The sequence below is a fragment of the Varanus komodoensis genome, unplaced genomic scaffold (genome assembly GCF_004798865.1).
Source record: "Varanus komodoensis strain SLA01 unplaced genomic scaffold, ASM479886v1 scaffold1, whole genome shotgun sequence".
Classification (NCBI taxonomy): Eukaryota; Metazoa; Chordata; class Lepidosauria; order Squamata; family Varanidae; genus Varanus; species Varanus komodoensis.
In genome coordinates this window covers 114,873,012-114,895,406 of record NW_025335268.1, presented here as the reverse complement: position 1 = coordinate 114,895,406, position 22,395 = coordinate 114,873,012, and the positions used below count along the sequence as shown (strand labels likewise).

Below are 22,395 nucleotides of genomic sequence, written 5' to 3'. Positions count from 1 at the left end.
CCTGAAACCCAGTTCCTTTAGCTTTGCCCCACTGGATTGTGTCCTTTCCTCCATCACAGAGGAGGATACCCATTCACATACCTTTATGTTGCTATAAGATCCCCCTGGAATCTTCTCTTCTCCAAGCTGAAAAATCTCAGCTCCCTCAATCTCATGTCATATGACATCCCCCTCAGTCTGGTTACCATCCTTGTGACCTTGCACTGAACTGAATCCAACCTTGCTCTGACTGTAATGTGGACACAGTAATCCAGTACTCCAGCTGTGGGCACACCAGAGAGGCACACTTTCTCAATCTGGAAGCCATGCTGCTGGCTATACATCCAAAGGTGGGATCCGCCCTCTTAAACATCACATCACACTGCTGACTCATGCTACCGTGCTGTCAATAATATCCCAAGATCCCTTTCACAAATGCCACTTGTCCCCCATCCTGTACCTATGGCGCTTATTCCTGCAAGACTGCATTTATCTGTATTGAACACCATCCTGTTGTCCCCTGCATAATTCCACAATCTGTCCAGATCCTTTTGGAGGATCTGTTAGGACTGAATTAAGTGGCTGCCTTCCAATCAACTAGCTAGGAATAGTAACCTGCTTCACTGCATGTAGCAATCCAATAGTGCTGACAAGTTATAAGAGTAAAACCTACTTTTATGGAGAATACCCACCTGGCTACTTCAACAACTCTGGCCTCAGAAGCTTAAAGGTGGCAACCATATATTATTTTTGAGATGGCTATTCTGTTTGTTTTTGTAGGCAGCACCTCAGATGCTATGGTTTATCAAATCTTAAATGTTTTCCTGAAGAAGCTGCACGTGTCTTTGTTGTCTGTTCCTAAGGATTTCAGGATACATATTTGTAAATAAAACTTATTATGCTGTAAATAAACTGGACACCACAGATAGGTTTCAGATATACTATTTGAAATGAGCATCGTTTTAAACCCAAATAAAGTAAAAGCACAACATATTTAAATACTGCTTTTAAAGAAGGGATTGACAATGTTTGCTGCCTAGTTAAGCTAAATGCTAATATGCTTAAAAGATATCCTGTGAAAGAACATTCAAGAGAGAATTCTTGTGTTTTCTGGGTACATAAGGCACCCTGGGATCACCCATTCTATGTGTTAAAAGAGAGGATGAGAATACCCCATTTGGTTTCTTTTGCCATTCATTTTCATAACTGGGAAAGTTGTTTTTTTTAAAGGGTATATTTCCAATATCTCTAGGTTTCTTACTCTATAACAGGTGGATAGAGAGACCTTGTGTAACCTAAGCCCATCAAAGTCTTCTCATCAAGGAAACAAGAGCATTCACTCCTCAGTCTCAGAGATGTAATCTTAAAGGGCAGTAGTAGCTGCTCTACTACTGTACTGTAGTAGCTGTATGGCCAAGCAATAATCAGAAAGTATATTTTTAGGCAATTTGTAGTAAATGCAAATGTTTCAGATTTCTAATAGTTTAACAACATCAATAAGGCAAAGATTTCCTCATATCTGATCTGAATTAGGCTGCTGAAATTAAGAAACCTTAATGGAAAGAAAGAAATGGAATTTCACATGAGAAACCTAAACTTGTAACTGAAAACAAATTTTGGTCTGCACCATGTGCTGAAAAGTGCCCTGTTTCTTAATTCTAACAAGTGTCTGTCTCTTCAGCCTACAGCTACTACATTCCACTTGACTCCAGCCAGTGGTCCTTGCAGTTCTAGACCAGACCAGGCCAAGCCAAAAGTAGGTCTTGGAAGCCTAACATCTTCTAGCAAGTGCTATGAGTTAAGGGATCTGGTCAGGTGCAGCTTCTCAAGTGTCTAGGATCAACCTTCAGGCATGTGCTCAGCTACAGGTCCACTAGAGACAGAGGAACTCTGCTCAGGAACACATGATTAAAGATAGAGACTGCTTTGGTAAAAACTTTCATGTGCAATCTGAATAAGTGTACTACAGCTGAATAGGTGTACTGCAGTGTACTACAGTTTGCTTTTGAGTCTGAATAATCTTTGGCAAATGAAATAGAAACCATCATAGAACAATAGAGTTGGAAGGGGCCAAGAAGGCCATTGGGTCCAAGCTCCTGCTGTTGCAGGACACCATGTTGCACCGTCCCACCATTTCTTTCTGAATGTCTCTAGTGTGGGAGAGTCCATGACCGCTTTAGGCAACTGGTTCTACTGTCATATTACTCTGACAGGGAGGAAACTTTTCCTGATATCTAGCCTGAATCTGGGTTGTCACAACTTGAATTGATTATTCTGCATCCTACAATCTGTTTTCTAAGATTTATTAAAGATAATAGCCAGTGGTTCTGAGAGTTCCTCCACTAACTTTTTTTATGGCTCTGGAATGGAGTTCTTCAGGCCATGGAGATTTGAAAGTGTTTATTCCATCTAGGTATTCCTTGACCATTTGTCTGTCAATTATGGGCTGCCACCTCTCACTTCCAGCTTGTATTTCCTATTGGCTGCAGATTTCCTTGTGGAAGAAGACTGAGGTGAAGTAGGAATTGGGTGCCTCTGCTTTTTCCTTGTTGTCTGTTATCTGTTATCACTCTGCCATCCACTTTAAGTTGCTGGATACCTTTCTCTTTCTCATGATTTCTGTTTTGGATGTATTTGAAAAAGGCTTTCTTGTTGTGCTTAGCTTCCCTTGCTATTCTCAGTTCATTTCCTGCTTTAGCCTTCCTGATGCAATTCCTGCAATTCCTTGCTATTTGTTTATATTCTTCCTTCGTGGCCTGGCCCTGTTTCCACTTCCTGTACATGTTCATTTTTTTTCTTTCAGGCTGTCACTTAACTTTTTGTGGAGCCACTTGGCTTCCTCTGCTGTCTTCTACCCTTTTTTCTTGATGGAATTTGTAGTTGTAAAATAAAGTTGATTTATTTTACTATTTTATACCACCCAGATGCTGAAGTTCTCTGGGTGGTTCAGAGCAGCACATTAACAATAACGATAAAAGAAACATCATATTAAAACATCCTAAAAAGCTTACAATACAAAATTAAAAAGCAAATTTAAAACAGATATATAGATGAATGAATGAAGGGGAAAAAATCTTAAGATCTGTTTAACAACTATCAGGTCCCAATAAACTACTTGAATGCCCTGCAGTAGAGGATGCTCTTTACTTGGAGCAGAAAATATAGTAATGTTGGAGTCAGGCAGGCCCCAGTTCAGCAACTGGGAAGCCACCGTGAAAAGGCCCTTCTTTTCGCCACTCTCCAAGCCTTCCTCAGAGGTAGGCCTCAGAACTTTTCACAGTGTCCAGGTAGATGAAGCCGTGTAGTAAAGAAGCCATGAATAGGTAAAAATAGCGATTCTACACTGAATACGCTTTTTCCCTTCTAAACTCAAATTAGCAACCCCCACCTATCAGGTGGATCCTCTTGGGAGCACCTGACACTCCAGAGGTGAACTGCCCTCTTTAGGTGATGCCCTAGTTGAGATTAGTGATGACTGTTCTGCCTCATCCCCATCAACAGACAGTGTTTACAGCTGAGTGTCAACACCCTGAAGTCTCTCTGGGTCCACTGGGCTTGGTCCCTCTATGGCAGCCATCACACCCTCCCCCTGGTCTGAGTCAGGCTTTGCTGCCTCTTCCCTTGAAGGCTGTTTCGCAGGAGAAATGGCTCAGATCCCTCCCGTATGCAGTGTCCTCAAGATCCCTTCGCTAATGCATTGTGTGTAAATGCATTATTAGTTAAAAGGCATTGAAGGGAATGCCTTTGGTGTGATTTGTGCTGGGAAAGAGATAAATACCCTTGATCTGCAAAGAACTCTTATTACAATGGTAGGCCTTTATATGGGTATAAGACTGCAAACAAGGTGGGGGAGCAGTAGGTTGCACAGACTTCCCCAAACCCTGTAGGAAAGCAACCCTGCAGAAAGCCCTCTAAAGTTCTAAATCTTGTGGGGTGCCTAAGTGGATTTTCCTGCTGGGAAAGTGGGGAACCTTGGGCCCATGGACCAAATCAGGCGCACTTAATGTCCTAAACCACCCCTTATGATCTCAGGTGGACTCACCCACTTTTCCCCCAGCCACCAATCATTTGATGGCTTCTTGGCTCTTATGCATTCCCCCCCCCCCTAAAAAAAAGTTAAAATGTTTCTCCCAGGGGCTTACTAAGTGTCAGTAAGAGCTTTAAACAAAAAATATGCTAGCATTTTGGCACAATCCCTTTTGCCTTTGACAGAACCCCCTTTGACTTCACCCCTACCAACCACTGGAATCTGGCCTTTGAGATTCAATTTCCAAAATTAAACTTAGTCTTCATGCCCCATATACCCATATGGAGCAATAGAAAAGTAAATACTGATGAAAAAAGTTCTAGTTTGGCCTCTAGCCTGACATGCTTGTTTTTGATGTGAAGGGAATTGTTAGCATTCAGTTGTTTAACCCACCCACCTTTCTTGCAGCCCAAGAAAGGTGGGTGGGTTCAGCCCAGCCAAAAGTTTGCTACCTGTGTGCAAACTAGTTCCACAAGAGATTATATTTTCAAATACCATACCTTTGTTATTAATGGGAATTTTAAGTTCTATAACAGTAGAAATGCTGTACTGAGCTGTGCATAAGAAAGAAAATTTGATAGGTAAAATGCTGTCTTGTAAAATGCTGTCTTTCCATGCATAAGTATGACCTGAACTGCTCTTTGTACCCAAATATACTGCCTATTTGTCTCTACTTACATGGAGGAAGGGCGCTAAGTAAGGCGGTGTGTGCAGCAGCTGATTGAATTTCTCCTTGAGTGTACACTGTACACCATTCCAACAACAGCTATAAATTTTGTATTGAAAGACTGACTGTGAATTTATCTGTAGATCTCTGCCTTCCTGGCAACAAATGAAGGTGCAGCTGCAAGTTTTCTAATTAACACACAGATCATACAAGCAAAAGCCTTGTGACCAGGGGCCCTGGATGCAAATAAGATCATGATATGCGACTTCTAGTTTCCCCTCTCCTGCATAGCTATTAAAGGTACTAGAGTTTTGTCCATTCATTGTTTATGATGATCTTGTGTTTATTTGTTATCACTTTCCTGGTAATCATTGGTGACAAGTAACTGCTTGTAGCCAAGTGGGTGAGATGGTAGAGGAGGGACTGGTGCTCCATTCCTCATTTGTGGCCACCACAGGAGGGAAATCCCCTTCTCCATACCCAGCGTGGAAATGAACTGGGCTTCTAGAAAAGAGACGAGCCTTTCAGTCCTTCCTCTGACAAACACCAGGAGATTTGTTTGTGGGTGCATGTGTGTGAGCGTGTGTATATTGCAAGCAAGTAGATTTTGTGGGCTTATTATTGATTTATGGCCTGCTAAGCATTTGCATAGAAGTCTCATGAAAAGGCTGTGCATTCTTTAATACAAGTTCATTGAAGTTTTCTTTGCAGGTTGCAGGTCATAAAGAATACAATCTCCTATATCCAAAAAATTGAAGCTCTTAACTGTACAGGAGTAAACTTCTTTAGATGACAGAATGACTAGACTTGGCAATGAGTTTAACATTATAGGAAGAGGAAGGGTGGATCAAGATAGTAGGTGTTAAAGGTTTCCCCTTGACATTAAGTCCAGTCATGTCTGACTCTAGGGGGTGGTGCTCATCTCCATTTCCTAGCCAAGGGAGCCAGCGTTTGTCTGCAGACAGTCTCCGTGGTCATGTGGCCAGCATGACTAAACACCGAAGTGCACAGAACACTGTTACCTTCCCACGAAGTGGTACCTTTTTATCTACTTGCATTTGCATGCTTTCGAACTGCAAGGTTGGCAGGAGTTGGGATGGAGCAACAGAAACTCACCCTGTTGTGCAGATTTGAACTGGTGACCTTTCGATCAACCAGCCCAGCAGCACAGTGGTTTAAACCACTGCGCCACCTGCATCCCTAGTAGGTGTTACACAGGTGCTAATAACTTTAGCCTGTTTTTTTCTAGTTCTGCAATTCCTACAGTATATAACCTGCACTATTGATAATGTTTACAATGGGATAAAGATCTGAGACAAAAAAGTTTTATAAAGTTTTATAAACAATGATACATGTATACAAATGTAAAAATGGAGAGGCACAAAAGAAGTCTGACATGCAATTATAAAAACTTTCCAAGATTAAAACAACTTCTTTCTCTTCATAGGGAAATGAAAAGGAGTCAGTGGGAGCTTAGTCCTATGGCCTCCCAATACCCTCTGGGAAGCCACAGGATTAATTGGAGTTCCAGATCCAAGAGTCTGTGATTAGAGCTGCAAAACCGAAGGCTGAATGCCAGGCCTGCTCTTATTGCATCCACTGTGGAAAGAACGGTATCAGTTCCCCCTCACTGAGTCACAATTGAACCTTGAAGAGGGCAAAAGTGAGCATGCAGGTGGGGCAGGAAGGAAGGATGTTGATGCTTATTCCAATTCCTGCTGGCACCCCAGTTGCCTTCCCTCCATCTCTCTGGTGCCCCATCTAGAAAGCTGAAAACAGATGTCTAGATAAAATGCACGGCATTAGTTGTGGTAAAGAACAGCACCACTGTGCCTCATCCCATGCATAAGCTGCAGGTAAAGTTCCAACATTTTCAACATTCTGCATTATATTTTCCCAATATCTCTTACCACCAAGAAAACATTTTATACCAATTTTCTCTTAATGCTTGACTGTGAGTTTAATATCTTTCTTTCAAATAACTTCCCACTGACCAGATGATATTTCTTCAGCAAGATTCTGTTTCCAAATAGTCATGTGTTTCTTATCTTGATGGCTTTCAGTGTCATAGTGTAATAACAATTAGCAGGGCTTTTTTTTTTTTTTTTGTCATAGAACGCACTGGAAAGGTGTTCCGGCACCTTTTTTCCAATGGATTTTATGAAGTGATTTTGAATCGTAGCAGATCAGCAGCAAACTTCATTAACATAGTGCCTGCAGGCTGCTTTTGTGTCTGCTATCTGCTATCTGATAGTGAGATACTGAGGGCGCTGCTCTTGGCTTGGGACGCTGCTCCGCTGCTCGGCCTGGAATTGGTGTATGTGGTCAGGCGCTTACTGCCGGCGACGTGAGTTCCGCCCCCCCCCCCCGCTTTTTTTTAACAAAAAAAGCACTGACAATTAGTAAAGTCTTCCCAGTAAGTGATCATTCTGCTGTGTAATCAATGTTTCAAAATCCATCAGATCTCTTAAAATGCCTTCTCCTGGTGGAGTTTCCCCCTTCAGTCTTGAAATTAATTGATAGTAAACAAGCCATTGTATATTTTTCCTTTCCTATTTCAGTTGCTGCCAAGATTTAATTCATCCTGACAGGTCAATAACATCTTGGTAAGTTATAAGATCATTATTTCTCCTTGAGTTTTCCATGTGCTTCAGCTGGAGACATCAGTGGGGAGATTGAAGGTGGCGGTTTTTTCCTCATGGAATACCAAATTTTTATTAAACTATCTCATGATTGTTATTTAAGATCAGAGCCTTCTTGACTGATGTTTTAGCCCATAAAAATTACATATTCTGTCTTCAAGATCAGCCAATTCCAACTTCACTCACCTATTATTAGCATTTAGAATCCAATCTGCAATATAGACCAGTCCTGCTGCATAATAATATAACTTCAAATTAGGTACAGCAAGGCCTCATCTCTCCTTTGTGTCCTGTAAAATTTTGAATCTGATCCTTGATTTCTTGCCATTCCAAATAAAACTATTGATTTGTCTCTGCCAATCTCGAATGATTTTAGTCCATTTTTCGGAATCGCAGTTGGTATCATTTGGAAATGAAAGTTCAGTTTAGGTAACACATTCGTTTTTAGAATTTATATTCTACCCAACCAAGATGCTTTTAGTTTAGTCCATTTTTGTAAGTCCTTCTGAATCTTCATGGATGATGTGGATCCAAACTAGGCAAGACTATATCATTTGCGTAACATTTTATTGTATATTCTTCTCCACCTGTTTTAAAGCCCTTAATTTTTGAATCCCATCTTATCTTTTTTGCTAAGATCTCCAATACAAGATTAAATAAAAGAGGTGATAAAGGACATCCTTGATGTGTCCCCTTCTCCATTTGAAAGCTGTCAGTTAATACACCATTGATTAAAATCTTCACATGTTGTCTAGCATAAATTGTTGTTGTTAGTTGTGGTCACGTCCAACCCATCACAACCCCATGAACAACATTCCTCCAGGCCTTCCTGTGCTCCACCATCCCCCAGAGTCCACAGCTCACACCAACTGCTTCAGTGACTCCATCTAGTCATCTCGTCCTCTGCTGTCCGCTTCTTTTGCCATCAATTGTTCCCAGCATTAGGGTCTTCTCCAGTGACTCCTTCCTTCTCATTAGGTGGCCAAAGTATTTGAGTTTCAGCTTCAGTATCTGGCCTTCTAAAGAGCAGTCAGGGTTGATCGTCTCTAAGACTGACTGGTTTGATCTCCTTGCAGTCCAAGGGACTTGCAGGAGTCTTCTCCAGCACCACAATTCAAAGGCCTCAATTCTTCAGTGTGATATTTATTTTATTTATTATTTATTAAAACATTTTTATGCCGCTCCATTCGCTGAAGCCTCGGGGTGGCTCACATCAATAAATTAAAATAATTATAATATAAATTAAAATATAAATATAAAATTAAAATACAACAGTACAGTATAAAATAAGCCGCCCTGGCCAGATAAAACCAATAATGTTAACAGTTAAAATGCCGCTTGAATAAAAAGGTCTTCGCCTGGTGCCGAAAAACAAATAACGACGGCGCCAGGCGGACCTCTCTGGGGAGCGCGTTCCATAACTTAGGCGCCACCGCAGAGAAAGCCCTCCTCCGAGTACCCACCCTCCTAATTTCTTTCATGGAGGGTTCCCGGAGAAGGGCCTCCCCCGCCGATCTCAAGGGGCATATATGGATGCAAGCGCTCCTTCAGGTAACCAGGACCCAAGCCGTTTAGGGCTTTATAGGTCATCACCAACACCTTGAATTGGGCCCGGACTTCAATGGGAAGCCAGTGAAGCTGACGGAGAACTGGAGTCATGTGAACACGACGCTCAGTCCCCGCCAGCAGCCTGGCAGCTCTGTTTTGAACCAGTTGAAGTATCCGGACCGTCTTCAAGGGTAGCCCCACGTAGAGCGCGTTACAGAAGTCGAGACGGGAAGTCACCAATGCATGTGTCACTGTCGCGAGGCAGTCATACTCCAGATAGGGGCGCAGCTGGTGGATCAGCCGAAGCTGGAGGAAATCGCTCCTCACCACTGCGGTCACTTGAGCTTCTAGTGAAAGCTCCGGGTCGAGGAGCACTCCCAAGCTGCGAACCTTGTCCCTAAGAGGGAGTGCAACCCCATTCAGAACAAGGTTCAGTTCATCCTCTCCAAAGCCAGAACCACCAACCAACAGGACCTCCGTCTTGTCTGGATTGAGCTTCAGTTTATTGGCCCTCATCCAGCCCATTACCTCGGCCAGGCACCGGTTCAGTACAGCCACTGCCTCACCTGGATTGGTGGAAAACGAGAGGTAGAGCTGGGTATCATCAGCATACTGATGGTTCCGCAGCCCACACCTCCTGATGACCTCTCCCAGCAGTTTCATGTAAATGTTGAACAGCAATGGGGACAGAATGGACCCCTGCGGCACTCCATGGCATAGCTGCCATGGCGCAGAGCCATAGTCCCCCAGCACCACCTTCTGGAACTGGCCATCGAGATAGGAGCGGAACCACTGCAAAGCAGTGCCTCCAACCCCCAATCCCGCAAGCCTGTCCAGAAGGATACCATGGTCGATGGTATCGAAAGCCGCTGAGAGGTCCAGGAGAACCAACAGGGACGCACTCCCCCTGTCTTTCTCCCTGCACAGGTCATCGTACAGGGTGACCAAGGCAGATTCAGTACCGTACCCGGGTCTGAAGCCGGACTGAAATGGGTCCAGATAATCAGTTTCATCCAAGAGTGCTTGGAGTTGTCCCGCCACCACTCGCTCTAACACCTTGCCCAGAAACGGGATGTTGGCCACTGGTCTATAATTAGTGGCCATCTCTGGATCCAGTGACGCCTTCTTCAGGACCGGTCGGACTACCGCCTCCTTTAAAGGGGCAGGCACCCGACCCTCCCTCAGAGAGGCGTTAATCACTTCCAAAATCCAGGTCCCAGTCCCGTGCTTGGAATTATTTATTAACCAAGTCGGGCAAGGGTCCAATAAGCAAGTGGTGGGACGTACTCGTCCAAGCACCTTGTCCACATCATCGGGCCGCAATAACTGAAATTCATCCAATAATTCTGGACCAGACGGCGGCATTGGCATCTCCCTTAAAACCTCTGTATCAATAGTGGAATCCAGCTCGTGATGAATCTGAGCGATTTTCTCCCTGAAATGCCTGGCAAAGTCGTCACAGCGGGCCTTTGAGGGTGGAACCAGGTCTTCTTTCGGATCTGGACAAACCAGGCCCTGCACCACTCGAAAAAGCTCCGCCGGACGGCATTGTGAGGAGGCAATGGAAGCGGAAAAATATCTCTTTTTCACCGCCCTCACCGCCACAGCACAGGCCCGATAGTGGGCTCTCAAGTGTGTTCGGTCAGATTCATCACGTGATTTCCTCCACCTACGCTCTAGCCGTCTCCCAACCTGCTTCATCGCCCTCAATTCAGGTGTATACCAAGGGGAAGAGCGGGCTCTGCCCGGTGGGAGAGGGCACTTAGGAGCGATTGTGTCTACAGCCCTGGTCATCTCCCCGTTCCACAGTTCGACCAGAGCCTCGACAGGAGCACCCGTCTTGTCAGCCGGAAACTCCCCCAGGGCCTTCAGGAATCCTTCCGGATCCATCCGGCTCCGGGGGCGGACCCACACAATCGGGTCTGCACCCTTACAGAGGGAGAAGTCGCTCTCGAGCACAAACCTCACCAGGAAGCGATCTGACCATGACAGGGGAGTCAAACATAAATTCCTCACCCTCAGACCACCCTCTTCCTGTCCCGTCGAGAAAACCAGGTCCAGGGTGTGTCCACGTTCATGGGTCGGGCCGATGACATGTTGAGACAGCCCCATGGCCGCCATGGAGACCATGAAGTCCTGAGCCGCCCCGGTCAATAGGATCGGATGCCATCTTAGTTTCTTGATGTTGAGTTTCAAGCCAACAGCATCCAATTCAAAAAGCTTGAGCCACAGTCTAAATTTGGAGGGTTTTCATTAGGAAAAAACCAAGCCATGTTATCAAAGCCTTTGTCCGCATCTAAAAAAATAAATGCAGCATCCCCCTGCCCCAACTTTCCTTCTTGACCCATTCAATTGTATCAATCACAAAACTTATATTGTCTTTCATATTTCTTTTAGGGACAAATCAAGCTTGGTCTGTATGGATCTGTTTTTCTATACATTTTCTTAATCTTTCTGCCGTTATTGAAATAAAAGGTTTATAATCAACATTTAGTAATGAAATAGGTCGATAAGAGTGTGGTGACATAGGATCATTGCCTTCTTTATGTATCAGTGATATATGAGCTTCTTGCCATGTTGGTGGTAATGATCCCTCTTCTTTGATTTCATTCATTACTTGTTCTAGTGGGAGAATTAGTTTTTCCTCTAAACATTTGTAGTGCATAGCAGTAAATCCATCAGGATGGGGTGCTTTATCTTTTTTCAGATTGCAGATAGCTTGCAATAACTCTTGAGTAGTAATAATATCATTCAATGTTTTCCTCTGCTCCAGAGTAAATTTCACAAGCCCTGTTTCTTCCATATACTTCTCCATCCCATCTTCTGGGGTTGGTTTTTATGTATAAGCTTTGAGCAAGAATCAATAAATTGCTCATGACTTTCCTTTTTCACATATGTTATGCCATTATCCTTCTTAATGCTGTAATAGATCTTTCCACTTCCTTCTTGAGACAAAACATATCTTCCAGGTTTATTTGCATGTTCAAAATGTCTGTTTCAAAAATGTCAGCTTCTTTTGTATCTCTTCTGTCTCTAACATATCTAGCTGATTTCTTAATTTTCTGAGTTCAGTTAAAATTAGTTTATCTTGATTTTTATGTTGATCCTCTAGTATTTGAATTCGCTCCAAAAGTTTTTTTTAACTGACTTCTCTCTCTTTTCCTTAGACATTGTTTCTATAAAGTATCCTACATGCTTTCCAAATTCTGACCGTGGAGACATCATTGGTATTATTTAATCTGAAGAATTCTTCCAGTACTTCTGACTTTCTCAAAATGTCATCTTGTAGCAAAAGATTATCACTGAGTTTCCATCTTCTTCCTCCAACCTGTTCTTTCTGCCATATTATCTCCAATGGATTATGATCAGAAAGTAACTTGGGTAAGATCTTTACGTCCTTCTAAATTCATAATATTAATTTTTAGATATCTAGCACATGTCAATCCTTGAATATGTCTGATGTCTGTCAGATAAAAAAGTGCAATCCCTAACTGCAGGAGTTTTGAATCTCCATTTGTCTTCTAACGGCAGCATTTCCATATAGTTAAAAACATTTTTAAGTAATTTACCACCTCTTACTTTTTTTGACTTATCCATGTTTAGATCTATAACACCATTCGTATCACCATTAATCAAAACTTCTTGAAAATCCAATAGCAACTGAAAGAATTTTTCATAAAATGTTTCTTTTGCATTATTTGGTGCATAAATCACTGCCAATGTATTAATTTCCCCACTCAGACATCTAATTTTCAAAGCAATAAACCTTCCCTCTGGGTCTTTAAATTCTTCTACCACATTTGGTCCTTGATTACTAATATAAATAGCAACTCCCTTCTTTTTAGCATCTGCTGAGGCTGCGTAAAGTTTACTCAGGCTTTTAGAGTTGAGAACACAAACACATTTTTCTTTATATGAGTTTGCCAAATACATGTTATATGTTTTCTTAAAAAGTTAAAAATGTTAGCTCATTTAGAGGGGGAGTTCATCCCATTGACATTAATAGATAAGAGCCTAATTTTCCCTCTATTGTTCATTAAAAAACAGTTCAAACAATTATCTTTCAATATATCTATCATGTAATTCAGCTCCTACTTCCAAGTTAATACTTCTCTTCTGCCCTTCTACTCCACATCAAACTTCCACCTTCCTTCATTGCTATAAATAATCTCACAATTTAACAAAGTTAAATTTTAAAAGTTAAACAAAGCAATACAGAATTTAATGCTAATAATAATAAATGAAAAGGAAGAATTGACCAAAGAGGAAAAAAAGAAAAAACAAAAAGCAGAAAAAGCAAAATTAATTAAAATCTGTTAATCAGCATATGATATCATACTTCATATTCTATATCTATTAAAACATAGAATCTCCATACTCTACTCAGTGCTTTTTTTGTAAAAAAAAAAAAAAAAAGGTGCCGGAACTCACGTCTTGGGGTCACATTTTTACGCAATGGTCGCTGCCAGCAGTAAGCACTCAGTGTGCGACCACACGACTGATCCCAAGCCGAGCAGCATCCTAAGCCTAGCAGCACCCTCACAATCAGTGCCGACAATCAGCACCGACACACAAGCAGCCCGCAGGCACTATGTTAATGATTTTTGCTGCCAGCCTGCTATGCCCAACAGGGTGATTCACAATCACTTGGAAAAATCCGTCAAAAAAGGTGCCGGAACACTGTTCCGGTGTGTTCTATGACAAAAAAAGTCCTGCATCTACTTATGACAGTTCTTCAAATCTGTCTATGGCTGCATAAGCTCTTTTGTTAAATAGAAACTTTGTCCAAGCATTGCTTTCACAGCAGGGGGCCTCAGCCTTCCCTTTTCTCAAGGTCCAATAGGTGACACTGAACTCCACCTCACTTTGTCTCAGCCTCAGAACTTTATTCTCTCCATAAAGTCATAAACAAAGGAGTTCAGAGATTGAAAATATCCAAAAGATCTCACCTCCCCTCCCTGCTGAAGTCAGAGCCACAAGGAGATAAAGTTGCCTTTTAAAAGAAGTCATCCATCAGTCAAGGAAAAGCAACAAGGAGTCTCTCAACTCACACAGGCAGTCACTCCTCAGAAAATGGTGCAGGAATCTTAGTCACTACCAGTTAACATCATTTTTAGTTAATTTCTTGAATGATATTAAATAATTTACAAAATAAGATCAAATTACAAGTCAAATGAGGTATTGTAAAATATCTGTTTCAAAGTCATTTTCAAGCAGGCAAGCAGGAATGCCTTGAGAGAGGATCTAAGCCTCAAATCCAAGCTGTCCAGAGTATGTGATTATTCTTCAATTAAAAAGCCACAAAGTAAATGGAGAAATACTCCCAGCTAGTATTCTCATGCCAAGGTCAGTTTACACCATGCACACTTCTCAATTCTTAGCTCTAAGACAGAAACTTTAAACAGCTTGCATGTAAAGCGAAATTAATCATCCGATTATCCATTACAGAGTCCCTTAAAATATGCAAACAAAAAATGTCTTAAAAATCCAAACAGCAGCAAATTGAAGTGTTATTGTCGTTCCCTTGGGAAAAGTAGAAAAAATAATACAATATAGAATAATAAAAAGAAAACGAAAAAGCGAGAAAGAAAACGAAAATACATGGGGGGTGAGACTCCAAAGTCATTCAAGTTAACCTTATTTTGCCTTCTCATTTCTACCAGAACAATAAAAAAAAATATTTATGCTCACCTGTCAATTGGAGAGGCAAAAATTCCTCTTGGAAGGCAATTTATTACCTTCCTGATAAGATAAGGAAAGGAGCAGCATCAAGCCACTGCCAATCGAGTAGCCTTTCTCCCAGAAGTCCCTTATTGCATTTTGATGTGTAGCATTGGATAGCATTTTCATTTGTAATTCTATTATGATTTTACCCTTCTACACTTGGAGGCTTACAATCATCTAATGCAAAATCTTTACCTTCCTGTCCTAGTGCCCTACATTTTTGCTGAACAGGTTTTCCCCACATCTAGCTATAGTATTTTAGAGAGGGAAGAAAGGAAGTTGGAGAGATCCCAGGGAAAATCATATGCTGACCTCATCAGTCTTCTTTCCTCCCTGGTCACTAGAGTGCCCCCTTTCCACCCACGCCAAGATTGAGTTCCTGAACTCAGAGGCAGCCAGTGCGGTTCTTTCCATGCTGGTTGCAAGGTGGGGAAGGATGAATCATAGATCCATCCCTCTGAGGTTGAAATATTGTCTGTGACCTCAGATTTGGGAATTGGAAGTCTCCTATGACCCCTCAGACACTGTCTAGGAGCCGTAGGTTTGCCTCCTTTGTAACTTGCTGAGTGGGAGCTTTTCTGGCAAAAAAGTGTGCTCTTTTGCAAGAGTAGGGCAAGACTTTAGGTACCACCCCCTAGCAAGAATCAGGAACAGAGTAATTAGGAAACAGTTAATAAGTCTCTTCTGTACTGAGCAGGGAATGTACGTACTTCTGTACTGAGCAGGGAATGATAAAGGGAGCAGAACCTTTTAAATATGCCTCAGTGGCCTTTACCAACCCCGCTTCGACAGGTTGCTGCCACAATTTTGTTTCTTAAAGGAATAGAAAACAAAACAGTGTAACCAGTATACATTGCACTTTTTGTACAATGTTATCTGAATTCTCTGATAAACACAAGCAAACCAAGGATGGTAACTTGGCTAAACCCTTAGGAACAGAAGCTACATCTGCAGAGAGACGATTTACCATGAGATATGGTGAAGTGGCGTCCTGGATGACTGTAAGGGAAGCTGATCTTTATTTTATTTTCTTTCTGCTCACTCCTGCTACCCACACTACACTTTATAAATTCAAGAGAAATTTTATCCTATAATGTATTCTGCAGATATAGCTAATGAGAGAAATGTGCAATTCATGCATTTCTTTCTTTCAGTAGGACTGATCTGTTAATAGGTTGTTTCTTCATAAGGGAAATATGGTGTACAACTTAGATTGGAAACCAATATCCATGAGGTTTGCATGGGAGACAATTAGCCTGCACTAATTGCTATTCATGGATGAACCTCAGGCAATGTCAACTAGTATTTGTCAGATTTAATTTTCATAAGCTCTTAAAAGAAAGCTTAGCATCTGACTTCGATGTGCATATATGAATACAATTAAAATGTTCACACAGTGAAATATGAACTGAAAATCTCAGAACATCAAGTTCAACACTAGTGAAATGGGCAAAATCAGAAAGTAGATTTTAACCTTTCTTATGTTAAATGAAAGATAGCTTCATTTTAAGCACATTTATTGCAAAGATGAAATGATGTTTCATTTTTTGACTAATTGGCTGTTTTTGAGGTATTAAGTTTTAATATTCATATGGGGCAATATTTCTATTAAATTCATTAAATATTGTAGAAGCACTTCTGTCATACTAGGGATCTGCTGTTGCCCCTTTCTCTGCAGTTGCCACTAAGATCAGCCTGGCTGATGCAGGCCATTTAGGCTGCAGCCTTGCTCCTGCTTACCTGGGAGAAAGCCCCCTGAACTCATTCGGTCTTACATCTCAGTATACATGCTCACATTTGCGCTGTTGGAAACTCAGACTAATTTTGCTGGCACTAACTAGGTATTTAAAGTCCCTCTTGTCTCTGGTACCCTCTGCTTGGTTGAAAGTATGGAATTCAAGGACAGGGGAGCTTTTGGTTGATAAGTATTTTCCTTTCTCAGCAGAACATGTACAAACCATTTTTGAAAATAGAAACATAAAAACAGAGCGAGTCAGAAGGGGTCTCCTGGGCCATCTAGTCTGACCCCCAGCTCCAGTTGGCTCCACTCATGACATGCCATGATCAATATTCTCACATTGATCTTTTTAGGGTATCATCCAATGTGGTTGCCTATAACCCTCTGAACCTGAAAGATTATGGGCACCCAGTGAAAAGCAAGAGAAATGCAAAAGCTAGGATTGCCTTCGTGTTCCCCTTACTCACCAAAACACGTTGGTGGTAGATTTCGACCATTTAATTGTTTCTCCCTCCTCATGAGGAAGAGATACCAATATAGCACCAATATTCTTTGTCGTTCTCTTCCCCTCCCTGTCACCCTAGAACAGGCCCCCTGTGCCAACTTTGACAATGGTCTTCTGTCAGTGGAGCTCAGCTGAAGCAGGAAGAACCATGCAGCATCTGTGGCAGAGAAATGCTTTCTGAGACCCAGCCCAGTCATTTCCAAGGCCAGAGCTGGGACTTCAACCTACTCTGTGATTCCCCTCCCATACAGCAATGCCAGAGGGCCACAAGGTTGCACCTTTATTGTGACAAATTACAAGAGGACCACAAATGAAGGACATAGTCTGAGAGTCAAACTAGGCTAGGGATATGAGCAGCCGTGGAATGGTAGTTTGCATGCCTGCCCAATCATTTCTCCCCAGACCATTTTTATCATCAGCTTCAATGCCATTCATGGGGCAGGGAATAGTAAGAGGAAAGCAAGCCTGAAGCAGAGAAAGCAACCTCACAGTCATTCTCTGCATGTAAGGCAGCTTTGTATAACTTGCTGTTTTGAGATGGTAGGGAGAGAATTACTCTGAATAACAGAAATACTGGGATTCATTATGGATTAGTTAAGTGGCTACAAATCCATGTATGCTGATATGTAAACCAAAAATATGTGGGTTACCCTGTAGTTCTGATTCATGCTTTGACATTTGTTGCCACTGTATTCTGGCAGAGGATAAAGCTGATGGATTTGAGCTTTATTTAGTAAATCCCTTGCCTCCAGAACTTAAAGCTCCTTGAACTTGGCAAGCAGTGTCCACAACGTACCTTGTCTAGCAGCACATATGAGAATCACTACTTGGAACTGATAACTAAGAATCGAGGGAACAGCTGCCCCAGCAGAAACTTGTTGCATGCATGTCATGATTTCACAGTTGACTATGACTATTTTATTTTATTTTATTTTATTTTATTTTTAATGTTTTGGTATGAACTGTTCTTAATTTCTTTATGGAGGCTGCAAAAACAATCCCTTCCTTAAAGGTTCAAATTGAAATCCAAGGGATTTTACTAAGCTGCCTCTTCACATGTCACAACTATTTAAATTGCTGTGAAAATCCTGATTGGTAGATGACAGTGGTGAGCCATTGGGATAGCCTTAGCTTATGGTCAGAAACATTTATATTATTCCGAGATGATTATCTTGCCTTTCTATAGAAAATATATTCAGGATGATACACAAAAACATACAATCAAAACAACAAGCAACAGAATAAGTTAAATGCAAGAAAATTTTAAAACAGCAGCTCTCTGTGCAACATCCAATGTCAGAGCACAATCTTCTGGAAATTCCTGCTAAATTTACATAGCTGTCAGTGACCTTCTGAAGGTGAGCACTGACGATGCTGCAGGCACATTTCTCTGTGGATACTGCTTCTGATTTTAAGCACTACAGCTGAAACAGTCCAGCCCCTCCTGTGAACTCTCCAATCACCTGATGGTGGGCTGTGGGGAGAATGTCTGACGAAACAAATAATGTAAATCAAATATGTATGTACCAAGTGGTTATCAGTCATCACAGGAAGAGCTCACCTTAAAAGGCAATTTGAAATACACTTAAAATTTAAGAAATGTATGCATGTTTGGGCTACTTTTTTCTTACCGTTGCTTGTGAATTGTTGGGTTGCCTTAATAATACCACCATTTCCCATGTTCAGTAATTGCACATCCGAGTGCCTAATATTTATTTATTTATATGCATTGAGCCCCACCTTTCAAAAACAAAAAAGTGGCATGACAGGAGCAGTTAAAATTGACTAAAACAAAACATTGAAATACACGACAATTGCAGAAAGAGACAAAGCATAACAATTACAGACTAAAGAAATAGTATTAGTAATAATGATTTAGTGTGGATGGTGTTCATTTCATTCTGTGACTACCAAGTTAAAAGAAATTAGCATTTATGCCAAGCCTCTAGTGTAAATGTTTGTGCAAGGATGTTCTGAAACCTGCACAATGCTTTCATTTCTCTTCGCTGCAACACAAAATCCTAAAGTCATTGGTATGAAGCCTGTTTTCACATGTAATACTACTCTGTCTGATACCAGATTTCTGCTTAAAAATACAGATCATTATCTCCGCCACTGGTGAGAAAGGACAAGATCTCATTCATATCAGAGTGTAGGACACTGAATAATCAGCTCAAGTTGTAACAAACCAGATGCAGGCTGGACATCAGGGACAGTTTCCTCACTGTCACAGCAATATGACAGGAGAACCAGTTGCCTAGAAAACTCATGGGCTCTCCCACACTAGAGACATTCAAGGTGAAACTGGACAGTCATAAGTGGGATGGTGTAACTTGGTGTCCTGCAACAGCAGACGGTTGGACCTGATGGCCTCTTGGTCCCTTCCAACTCTACTATTCTATGATCCTATGTCAATGTGAGCAACTTTGTCACTCAATATTTTAATGTGATGAAATTAACATTTGTTGGGTCTTTTAAGTGGGCATAGATTTTGGACATGTACAGGGAGGGCAGATTTCAGAAAAGCAGGATCTAGGTTGTAGTTGGTGGTGGGACACTTTCAGAACCCTAACAGGATGTACAAAAGGCATATACTTAGAATTCTGCGTCCAGAAATGTGTTTTAAGTGAAGCATGAGAACTGCTCTCTTGTTCAAAATCTCCACTCCTGGCTATCACAGCCTTTCTCCATTTCAGGTATATAGTTTATGGCGGCAAGGGGGCAGGGGTGTGTGTGTCATTTTGTTGAACTGTTGTTAAATAATTGAAAATCAGGATTCCTTGCCATTGTACTGTAAACAAACCAGAGATGTACCAGTAGTTCCAGTTCTACTGTCTGCCCAACTCATGTTGAAGCATCTATCATTTTGAACATGCACAACATCCTAGTTCAGACCATTCATTCATTCATTCACATATTTATATGCCACCTATATTTGCCAGAATGGCCTCACTAGGTGACTCACAGAACAAAGCAACATAAAACAATTAAAAGAATAAATACGTAAGACATAAAAACAGGACCAATAAAGGTCCATCAGCACTCATAAAGTACCAGATGCAATTGTTGGACTGTCTTCAAGGACAGCCCCATGTGAAGTGCATTACAATAACCTATTCTGGAAGTTATTGGTGCATGAATAACTATTTTCAGGTTCCCCCTGTCTAGGTAGAGACGAAGCTGGTAAATCCACTGCAGCTGGAAAAAGGCAGTCCTGGACACTGAGTCCACCTGGTGTTTCAGAGACAGACTAGTGTCCATGAGCACCCCCAGACTGCAGACCCTGTCCCTTAGGGGGAGTGTGACCCCATCCAGGAGAGAATAATGTCCCTCCCACCTGTCAGAGGACCCCCCCCCCACACACACACACACCAATAGCATTTCCATTTTTCCAGGATTAAGTCTCAGTTTATTGACCCTCATCCAGTTTATTATCGAGCCCAGGTCCCAGCTTAGGATGGTAACAGTCTCACCTGGATTAGATGAAAAAGAGAGGTAGAGCTGAGTACCATCAGCATATTGCTGACTCCTCAGCCCAAACCTCTCCCAGTGGTTTCACATAGATATTAAACAGCATGAGGCATAGTACAGAACCCTGTGGATCCCCATGGCACAACTACCATGGGGCAGAGCAACTGTTGCCTACTACCGCCTTCTGGACCTAGTCAACCAGGTAGGAGTGGAACCACCACAATGTGGTGCCTCCCACTCCCAACCTGCCAAGCCTGTCCAGAAGGAGACCATGGTTGATGGTGTTGAAAGCTGCTGAGACATCAAGAAAAATCAACAGGGTCACACTCCCTCTGTCCCTCTCCCTGCACATGTCATCATACAGAGTGACCAAGGGTGTCTCCCTCCTGAACCTAGGCCTAAAACCTGATTGAAATGGATCTAGATAATCCATAGAGAGCCACCACCTGCTCTAAATCAAAAATAGAAGATTGGTGATGGGCTGGTAGTTGTTGAGTATCCCTGGATCCAGATCTGGCCTTTTAAGGAGTTGTTTCACCATCCCCTCTATCAATGAGGCATTGACAACTTCTTGGATGCAGAGCGAAACCCATTCCACAGAACTTCCAACTAACCACACCGGGCCAGGGTTGAGTGGGCTCATGGAAAATCAGACAGAGTCAAGCATCTTGTCCACATCCTCGGGTCACAACAACTGAAAATCATCCAACATAAGATGGTGAACTGGACACCTCCAAAGATTGATGTATAGAAGGAAATTATATAGGGGTGTGAAAAAATGATAATCCTGTTAACCAAAGAGCTTTCTGTACTAGAATGATTTTTTCTTAGTTTTCTTGGAAATATCATATCATAGATAGTATAACCTTCTTGATATTTCAATGTTGCATTTATAGTACTGTCTAATATCTGGTTGCTTTATTAATTTTCACAGTGACCCTACATAAAGTAGATAGATTTTATTACACCCTCTGAAAAGAGGGTGTAAAGCAATTAAGGGAAGCTAGATTTGGGTTAAACATAAAGAAAGAAATAAAGAAATATTATATTTCTTAAAGAAAGAAATTCTTCATATATGCTTTTAGGATTCAGCACTCCCCAACATTGCTTTGGGGAGAAAAAACATCTCTCTAGTACCTGAATGGATATGTTTAGGTTCCAGAATCCTCTGGCTGGGGTAATAGTTTAGATGACTAATGTGCACAGAATGATTTTGCCTCCATTTCAAAATTAGGAGCAGGTCTAACATTGCACTTCAGCTTCTAAACACTAACTAACCTTGCAAATCTTTATTAACATAGAAATATAGAAAAAGAGTGAGTTAGAAGGGGCCTTCTGGGACATCTAGTCAGCGGGAAAGATTCTTAAGTTATTTCTTTCTTTTATAGAAGTGAAAGCAGCGGTGAGAATCCAGTCAGCAGCCCCTTGACAGCTTAGAATGTCCAAACAGGAACAATGCTACATTGCAATGTACTAATGTTCCTGGGCACATAGTTGATATAAAAAGATGACTCCCTTGGCTGGGAAGTTGTAGTCCAAAAGATCAGGTTGGGGACGATTGTCTAGGACATGTCTGAAAACATAGAAGCAGAGCGAGTCAGAAAGGGTCGCCAGGGCAATCTAGTCTGACCCCCGGCTCCAGCCAACTCTGCTTATGATGTGCCTACCATGTGCATGTCCTGTCTATCCTTGAACATCCTCACTGATAGGGCTTGAATCACCTCCCATGAAAGCTCATTCCATAATCTTAGGGTCCTAACTGTCAGAAAGGATCTGGTGGACAAAATAACAACCACGGGAACTCTCCGGGAAAGGGACCATGAGATACTTCAATTCTCAGTTATAAAGGAGGCAAAATTACAAAGGTAACTGGAGCCAAACAAGCAACCTGGACTTCAAGAAAGCCAACTTTAACAAACTCAGAAAAATGGTAAGTGAAGAGCCATGGCAACACACCCTTAATGGGAAAAGTGTCCATGATGGGTGCGAAATCTTGAAATGAAGATTGTCCAAGTACAATGTGAACACTTCCATCAGGAAAAAAGTGTGGAAGACAGCAGAGGAAGCCCATGAGGGTACACAAAAAGTTAAGTG

General features: G+C 41.8%; 1 protein-coding gene across 1 annotated transcript in view; it reads left to right on the top strand.

Annotated features, from left to right (window-relative positions):
* The first annotated feature begins 12,111 nt into the window (after positions 1-12,111).
* Positions 12,112-22,395, top strand: part of SGIP1 (SH3GL interacting endocytic adaptor 1) — a 176,223-nt gene continuing 165,939 nt past the window's right edge. Inside the window, exon 1 of the mRNA XM_044441183.1 lies at positions 12,112-12,244. The gene's annotated coding sequence lies outside the window, so the exon portion shown is untranslated. The remainder of the gene's footprint in view (positions 12,245-22,395) is intronic.